Source organism: Cornus florida, unplaced genomic scaffold (assembly GCF_030987335.1).
Source record: "Cornus florida cultivar Cherokee Brave unplaced genomic scaffold, ASM3098733v1 CherokeeBrave_3.0.0_Hap2_Chr09, whole genome shotgun sequence".
NCBI classification, from domain to species: Eukaryota; Viridiplantae; Streptophyta; class Magnoliopsida; order Cornales; family Cornaceae; genus Cornus; species Cornus florida.
Genome location: NW_026775579.1, coordinates 71966424 through 71976354, shown reverse-complemented (window position 1 = coordinate 71976354; position 9931 = coordinate 71966424).

Here is a 9931-nt window from a genome sequence, read left to right as displayed (position 1 = left end):
GAACTTTCACTTAACCAATTATCACAAAACCCACCTAACTATTACATCAAAATCTCCCTCAACAGAGCAATTTGGGAACCCATTGGATTATCTGTACGCGATATGTGTCTAAGCAATAATTCTATCTAAAACCACCAATAAATGCTAGAATCTCTGCCTTAATAGAAGACCAATCATTTAAAAAATGCCAGAATACAATTTCTACTGTGATATCCCAAAGCTCTCCAATTTCAAACTAGCCTATTTTAAAAGAGCAACTATCCAGGTTAAACTTCATTTTCATCAACAGCAGAGGTTCCCAAAAGATCAAAATCCCATTGCTGGGCTTCCATGAGGGGCTACAATGATTCAAATTCATTAGATTGAAGTAGGAAAAAAAAAAAAATCCATTAAAAGCTTTTCTAATTAAAGCATGAAGGACGGTCAAGTAACCCCACAAACACAATCTATGGGATTTATATTCTTTTGCAAGCTGGAGCATCTCATTAGCATATCACCCTCTCATGCACTACCAAAAATGATAATACTGCTGTCTAATGAACAAGTGACCACCATTCAACTCATCTACCATAACTCTTTGCTTCTTTGTTGATTACCATTATACTTTGTAAGGAACTAATAGTATTACCAAATGGCCTTTTAAATAGTATTGTATTAAACACACTTCAAAACAAAAATATTGATTGTGTTTGGTCAAAACAAAAGCACAAAGCAATTATGATTATCAAATAGACTTTGAAAGGTTTGCTCAGGATTGAGTCTACCGCAAATGCCTCAATGGCCTTGTGCATTAGTACCTCTGATACATTTTGAAGTATCAGGTTTTTTTTTTTTGCATTTACTAATTTAATTTTTAATGCTTCATGCCTTGTAAAAATTTTTTTTTTTAAAAAATGGATCGAGTCTTCCGGGTTTTGATTTAGTCAATGACCTGGCCCGGGCCTGACTTAGTCAATGACCTGGCCCGGGCCTGACTTAGCAATGAGAAACCCAAGCTCAGACGTGAGCTTGCAATGCAAGTAGTGGGTTCTGGGCCTCTTTGCGGGCCGAAATGCAGGCTTAAAGTGGACTTCTGAACTTTATATTTTAATCGAGTTTCACTGGGTCGGGCTTGAAAAGGAAAATATAGAAATGAGTAATATAACTATGCATGTAACAAAATATAATACTACGTATACATAATTTTATATGGATAGTATATAATATAAACATAATTTATTTAATTTTTAATTAATTATATAGATATATATTTTTTGTGCATACCCTAAGGTACTCCTTAAATTGCAAAAAATAAAAATAAAAATAATGTATCATTGAAATTTGAAATGCTAATGATTTGAGCTAAACTCTCCATTCCTTGCATCAATGGTACCGGTGGTAATCCTGCCACACCCGAAAGTCGAAACACTATCAAAAAAAAATTAATCACCTTTTTTAGGGAGATAAAAAGAGAGAAAAAGACCCCCCCCTCCAAGAAAAAGAAAAAGAAAAAGAAAAAAAAAGTGACCTCGATCTTCTTAAAGAAAGAAGATCCCACTGTCATGGTCAATGAGCTTTTTTGTAGGATAATTTTTATTTTTTTTTATTTTTTTTAATGTTATAGCACATTGTGTGTCCCCTTCACTTTCATTTGTAGATTGAGCTTTCACAGGAAAAGTTGGAGCATTCAAAATTTTTATTTTTTATTTTTTTACTTAATTTGCCTTAAAGTCGAATCAGTCACTGTTCAATAACAGAATATCACAGTAAACACAAATGCTTTAATGGTTAAAAAGAATCAATAGAAATATAGATTCATATCATAGTGTCACAAATGTGATTATGAATGTGATTTGATGACGACATTTTGTTAAAAAAAATGCATGGTCACATTCATTAAAGGCATTCTCTGAACTTTGAAGAATTACTTTGCTTCACGAAACGTACAACACCTGAGTTTTTATTTTTGTGTGGTTGATTTGTCTCTGAACGAAGATATTTTGTCAATGACACCATAGGGAATTTTATATTGTAGGGGCCGGATAAAAAGTATAGACTACCTTTTAATTGTTTGGTTTTTTTCGAAACGAAAAGCTGGTGAATGACTGAATGTAACAGAACATTATGAGTATGGACTGTTCGATAAAAAACGGAAAAAAAAAAAAAAAAAAAAAAAAAAAAGCATTATGCGTATGGTGCTGTGTTTTACAATTGTCTTTGTTGCTCCAAAAAAAAAGGAAAGAAGAAAGAATTAGATAAAAAGGAATAAGAATGGTGTCTTAATCTTGCAAAAAGTGGATTAAATGATCAATTGATGTAACACAGTCGAACATTAGATCATTTTCTTGGAGCTAGCATTGGATCGTTAAACGTTCATGAGAGAATTCACTCATGTTGACTATCATGTTGTTTTCAAAAAAAAGTTTGAAATTATCCGGTACTCATATAGTCATATATATAAACTCCTAACCGAAAAAGAAAACTAAAGAAAAAGAAAAAAAATTGAAACTGTCCGGCAAGTATACCATATTAGGGTTGATACCATGGTCTTTTTAAAACGAAATTGATATCTAAGAAATTAAGTGTAATTTTATGATTTAATCCGACTCATTTTAGGGATTGTTTTTGGAATTTTAGGATTATATTTCTATGTAAAATTCGTTGGATTCCTAAATTTTCATGTTTCAGGAGGCTAAAAATACAATTAACGTTCTAGTTTATATATAGAATTTGTGAGCTATTTTCCACACTGACTGCCTTTGTGAATATAAGGTCTTCTAGTGAATGTCTTGGCCTTTAAAGGAGCTAGTCCTTTGCTTGTACAATTGCATGCAAGAGGTCATATATATATATATATATATATATATATATATATAGACCCATATAATTGCATGCATATATTATGCATAACATATATAAAAAAATTGGCAATTGTAGTTGATGATCAAAGTGGACACATATATATAATATTAATGCATGGATGGTTCAAAATATAGTTTATTTTATTTTATTTTTTTATTCTTTCTTTCTTGCTTTAACTGTTGATTATTAATCAAGGCCTCCTAGTGCGCCTTGCAACATCATGAATGAATTATATATAAGCGCACCAGAATTAAATTAATTAACCAAAAGTTATAGCTAGTTTTTATGGAGAAAGAAGGGACTGAGTGCACATATGACATATATATGTGTGTTTGTGTATATATATATGCACCCTTTGTCTGATTGCATGCATAATTGAGAATCATACCTATTTAAAGCACACAGATAAAGTAATATATATATATATACACACACGTGTGTGGTACATGATATGTTTGTTTAATTTTGGAAGTTATGGTACATGATATGTAGATTAAGCGCACACATGGAAAAGTTTTTGGCCTGACTACCAGACATGTTGGTTTTTTAATTTATCATACCCTAAATCCGAATTCAGAAAGAGAGAGAGAGAGTAGTGGACTAAACAGCGGAGTTGTCTGAGCTGACACTTTTTTTGGCACAGTTTCGACGAGCTGTTTCTACTTTCTCAACTCGCGGAAACCCATTCCTGATAAAAACAAAATCCTCCAACATTTAAAAAAAAAAAAAAACAACCTCCATCAATTTGAGTCTATTTGGTACCAGTTGGAGTCTTGTATGCAGTTAAGAAGAATATCCCTCTTAATGCATGTGTGTGTGTGTGTGTGTGTGTGTGTGTCTATATATATATATGCATTCATGCATGCAAATATGTACATGGATATTTGGAACGACTTGAAACAATTTAAAAACATTCCTAATGATCCTCTAAATTGTTGATGTATATATGTTCTTAAGATATATTCTATTATGAAATGCTCTCACTGAGTTAATTTGCATCAGATTTACCTTACAACCTTGCAATCAAATGCTAAACTACAAAACTATTTATATATTTAATTTCCTATCGTTGCCTTTTCAGTGTTTTTTTCCCCTTCTAATCATAGGATGAAGTCCAGGAAGAATATATATCCTCTCCAACATTAGCTTTTCTATGTGGTTGGAAATTTTCAACACTATAAGGCTCTGTTGGTAGCAGGATGGACGGAAATTTGTTGGAAGCTAGGGAGAGAAGAGATGAATGAAACATTTTTATGGAAGAGATAATGTTGTTTCTGCCTCTTTTTATTTGGTTAGATGGAATAGAGGAGAATTAAGATAATACCTTATTTTAGTTGCTAGAAGAGAATAGATCGAAGGGAAATTGATACTTATAAGGAAAGTTATGTGATTTAAAAACATTTATTATAGTTTTGTTTTTCTTTCTTTGCCTCTTCCCTCCATATTTGGATGTTCTACCAAATGAAGAAAATTTATTTTTCCTTCCTACCTTTCCTCCATCCATCTTTCTTCCTCTTATCAAACGGAGGATAAAAGTGAAATTTCATCAATTCATGTTCGTTTATTTGTGAAATTTCACCATTAAAAGTGGAAAAATTTCCTATCATTATCTGTTCTCATGTATTTTATGAAGAGAGGAGAAAATAAACATATAGAATAATAGTACACTTAATTATCCAAAAAAGTAATAATAAAAATAATTAGAGTAAATTACACTGACATCCTCCGAGGTTTGGACAAATCTCACACAAGTAAAGTATTTAAGATTTATTGTGTTAACCTCCCTTGAGATTTGGGTGTATGCTCAACAACCTTCCCTCTCCATCAAAACTTGTAAAAAAAATTCAAAATATGACCAAATTGCCCTTACACTCAAATTTTTTTTTTTAGGAGAGCAAAATTGTGGTGGAGAGGGGAGAGAAAGTAATAAGAGAGATAAGATAGAATAATTATTATTTTTAGATTTTATAATATATTTTGTATTATAAAAATATATTATTAGTACATATAAGGATATAATTTACTTTTTATAGTCTCAAGGAAGATTAGGGTAATAAATCTCAAACGTTTCATCGGTGTGAAATTTGTCCAAATTTTAAAAGAGATAAAGCATAATTTATCCAAAAATTTACACCACACTTATCATGCGGCAAATGTAACATGTTCACATAATAGTATATATAACGTACACGAGTTACGGAATTTGATGTTCCTTAAGGTTGCTTTTCCTTCTTTTTTTTTTTTTTTCAAACCTTTGAATGTGGTCGATTGTCCCTTTCGTTTTCTCTGTGATGTTCCCTGTATTCGTTGCCTTTCTTTTTTCTTTTGTTTTTGTTGGCTTGTGCTTTTATCATAGTATCATTTAGCCATACCTCATAATTTAAAAAAGGAGTTCCTACACTTTATTAGTACTTATATGGAATCATGCTTTAAAATTGAATGACCCCAATATAAAAAATGGTATATCTTCTGCCAAATGGTGGGAAAAGTAACCAATTTTTGGCGAGGAATGACAAAAAAAATGAATAAGATCTTTCGATTTCTAAAGCAATTTTTTTCGAACCGAACCTATCTGAGGCTATTCTGCAATCTGGTGTAATTTTCCCCCCAGTGAATGATGGGTAATCGCCGGGATCAAAGAGCCGCCGGAATCTGACGACGCCTTCGACCGGCAAAAACAAAAACCGGAAAGATGTGCTACTCAAACGATTGAATGGAGATGGACACTAAACACTTTTTGAGAGATTTCTGTCAAATGACGAGTATGATTATTAAAATTGTGGGTTTCTAAATCCAAGTGGTAGTACCACGTGACATTAATTTTAATCTACTGTGAAAAGAGTAATTCCAATCTACTAATGGAAAGGTAAAAAACCTTTTACTAAAATTGAGTCCGAAAAAGTAAATTTTTTTAATTCAAGTGTGACATCACATATCATTAATTTTAACTAGGGGACGGAGTTAGAGCTTTGATACTTGTATAGCTGATCAATTGTTCCTCTAATAATCAAAACAAAATTTAACTCAAAGTATTTATTAAATTTTTTTTTTTTGGAAAGTAAGTTTAACTCAAGGTTCGGATATGCTACAAATTAGCTTAGATATAATCTTTTTAATAACTCGGGTGTTCAATCAATGGAATATGTGCAAAGCGACTTTTTCACGTGAATTCGATAAAGTTCAGACTATATTCGCGATCATGACCCTTAAGAATTGATCGTACTTGAAAGATCAATTTGAATCTAAAACTGAATGCTTCATAAAACACTAAGACTCGAGATTTTACCACTAACCCAATCTCAATTTTTTCCTCTCTTTAATCAAAAGCTAAAGCGTTATTATGGTCACTTCTATATACTTATTCTAGAAAGTAAAATTTGAGCCAAAATTCAACCCTTCAACTCCATTTCCATCAAACTTTTATGGCCAATAAAATTGGAACATATACTCAGTGAAGATGATAAATATGTCCTGCAGTGCATATCCACTCAACCATATTTTTATATCTTGGTGGAAGCATACTAGGGTTGTCGAATCGTTCATCCATTAGAGATGTTGCTGTGTCATAATGTGTTGAAATGATGATGAGAACATCACAATTCACAGAGTTTTTTTTTAAGGTTTTATCATTGGATTAAATGGGTGTCAGTGCACATATATACGATTTTATTGTTCTCTTATTACATCAGAAAGTGTTTAATACGGAGTATGATTTATACGATGTAATAAATGTTTTATATGTTGCATTCTCAAAATGACCGTCGTTACAATAAAGTCTTGTGTCTTAAATTCGTGTTTCACAAACTCGCCTCTCATTTCTGAATCGTAAATTTTTTTAATTTTTTGTTTATTCATAAACGCTGTGACATATGACCGATTGTGGGATTATGGGAGCACTCTAAGGAGTAAGGGCTCACCTTGTGATGGACCTAGGGTACATGGTGGGCCCAGTGGGGGTTGCGAGTGTGGTGACAGTCGTGCGTCTATTGATTTGAAAAGAATTTTAAGATGATAGCGTTGTGCTAATCCGGCCTAAATTGACCCACTCACAATTTTATGAGCAAGTCACTGTTTATTAGTAGGTTAATTTCACGGAATGTTTGTGTGAGCGTTCGTGAGTTGGTTAAATCAGTCCGTCTAACTAGTGCTTCGCTGCATTTTAAAATCCAATAAATCTCAAATCTTATCTGAGTTTGACTCACAAATTCGGAATACGATGATAGCGTTGTGCTAATCCGGCCTAAATTGACCCACTCACAATTTTATGAGCAAGTCACTGTTTATTAGTAGGTTAATTTCACGGAATGTTTGTGTGAGCGTTCGTGAGTTGGTTAAATCAGTCCGTCTAACTAGTGCTTCGCTGCATTTTAAAATCCAATAAATCTCAAATCTTATCTGAGTTTGACTCACAAATTCGGAATACGATGCAATGGTAAAAGAAGAGAAGGTTTGGAAGAATTTCAACTCCATGAGTACAAGATGTTGCTAGAGATGACAAGGAAAACTCAAAAATTGATCAAAGTGGCCAATTCTTGATCAAACACTACAGTATGAAAGTTCTTCCATGTGTGTTTTTTCATAAATTCTCTTTGGTGATATTCCATGACGTGCATTGATATGATTGGTTGGAAATAAATTCAATAATCATAGAATAAAAAATAAAAATAAATAAAACTGCCCATGTAGGACTAGACATAGTGAGTGGTGCTGATATGGTAAACGATCAATTTTCCACTATAATGAGAGCTTTTTTATTTGGTACAACTTTCCATATCAATTCCCACTTTAACAAAACAAAGCTTGTTTTGTTGATTTTTATAAGTCCATGGTGCAAATTTCATTATATAGTAAGTGGTCACCATTTTGCTGTATTACATGGAAAGCTATGGCAACAAAGTTACATTCTTGAGAAAACCCCACATTTTTGCTGTGACTCTTGTCAATGCACGCACAATTTAAGTGGAGAAAGCGTGTGCGTGTATATATATTTTTAATATATCATCAAATGCATGTTTGTTGACCTTTATTTCCCATTACTTTTTGTTTGGTTTGGTTCTCTGAATCATATTACAATAAATCTTGGTTTGAGAAATCGAAATCGAAATCGTTCTCTCTATTAAGCCCGGGTAAAGAATTTTACCCTATACTTCAAAATGACCCTTACCAAAATGGAGAAATTATTGCTAGTCTAGGTGTACCACCCACTTTCTAGTACCTTAGCCAATAAATACTACTTGTTATTTTTCTTGATGATAAGAAATATGGGATAATTTCAGTTACCTCCCCTGAGGATGACTGTTTATGTCTCTAGCATGACCGCTTGATAAAATGTGGAGGGAAGTGGGGTAAATGGCCGATACTACTGGAAGGATTCCTTTTTGGCTAATAGGTACAGTAACTGGTATTCTTGTAATCGGTTTAATAGGTATTTTCTTTTATGATTCATATTCCGGATTGAGGTTAGGCGTAATTACAGGCAGTACCCCTTACGTTTCAAAATTATACCGTCCTCCTTTAAGGTTAGCTCCGGCGTAACACTCTGCCCCTTCCGTTGAAAGTCAATGCCGGCCAATTATAGTTTTTCATGACATCAGCTATTTTTTAACTTGAAATACCACGTTTGCCCTTAGTGTAGTTTTAAGACATTTCTATCCTTACTTTTATTTTAAAATAACCTATATACCTCCAATAAGAAGACAGGCCAGTATCTTTTCTCTGCTGTGCATCTCTTCTTGCCCTTTCAATGGCTGCCCACAACACTGCTTCCTCACTCTCCCTCTTTGCACTCATCATTCTCTACAGAATACTACATATATACTCTCTCTCTCTAAACATTCTCTCTTAAAACTTCTCTATGTAAGAACCTAATAACTGGAAAATGGATCAAGACCCATTTCTTAAGGGTTAACTGAATTAGAAGCCATCCAAATCCTTCCATGAGTTTGATGATTGAGTTTTATTTCTCAATCTATTGATTAGGTTTCTGTTAATTGTTCTTCTTCATTTTTGGTTTGAACTCTCTATTTCTGGTTCAAACTATTTCTCTCTCTAGAATTCTATCACTTTCTCTTTCTAAAATTATATTACTCTATTGGAATTTGTTGTTGTTGTTCATCTCCACGAGCTTTCGATTCCAAAAGCTATGCTAGCTATATTTTTTCTCTCCCTGTGAATCTATAGCAATGAAGACAAATACACCATTCCACTGATCAAACCAGTGGATTCACTTCTAAGATCACTAATTGCATCATCTGCAAATTTATATTTATATTTACAACACTAAAAACAAATCCTAAAAATATACAAGGGGAGAGAGTCAAGACAAAGATGCGATTGTGGAAGAACATAAGGGTTCCTCTCTCGGATTTCGGCCACCGGAGAACAGATTTTGCCAACTGTTGAATTGGACAGAGCAACGTACACTCACTAGTATGAAAGCACCCACAAACCCAAAAAGTCTAAACAAACCCTCCGCACAATTTTCGTCTGTTCTAAATAAAAAATCCATCTCTACAAGCCACTAAAAAATCCCCTTTTAATTCCTTTCAAAAAGCCGGTCATGGTTTGAACATAATTCAAATCCCCAAATGGGCTCAACTCCAGCTGCTGCCAAACCCCTCTTTGTCCTCTTTCTCTCTCTAACTTTCTTCACCATCCTTGTGCCCTCCTCAGAATACACAAAATTGACTAAAACAACTGTTCAAATTTAGTGTAAATGAAATAAAATATTAGAGGGTGTTTTAGTCATTTAACATGGTCAATGACCGGAATAAAATGCCGATCAGTTTGGAAGGAGGTCAGTGTAATTTTTAAAACGTAAGGGGTATCGTTTGTAATTACGCCTAACCTCAGGGGAGGTAAGTGAAATTATCCCTAAGAAATATTAATTCACTATTCACCGGAGTACTACATTATATTTCGGAACTACATTCGCCATGTATGTCTTTAAATGAAAAGAATCTAGGCAAACCAACCCGACTTGTTTATAAACGATGAAAATAAATCATAATTAAGAAAATTTAGAGCAAATTTATTGAGAAATACATGACAAACATTTTGGAACCTACTCCCTTTTGATGGATTCCTCTCT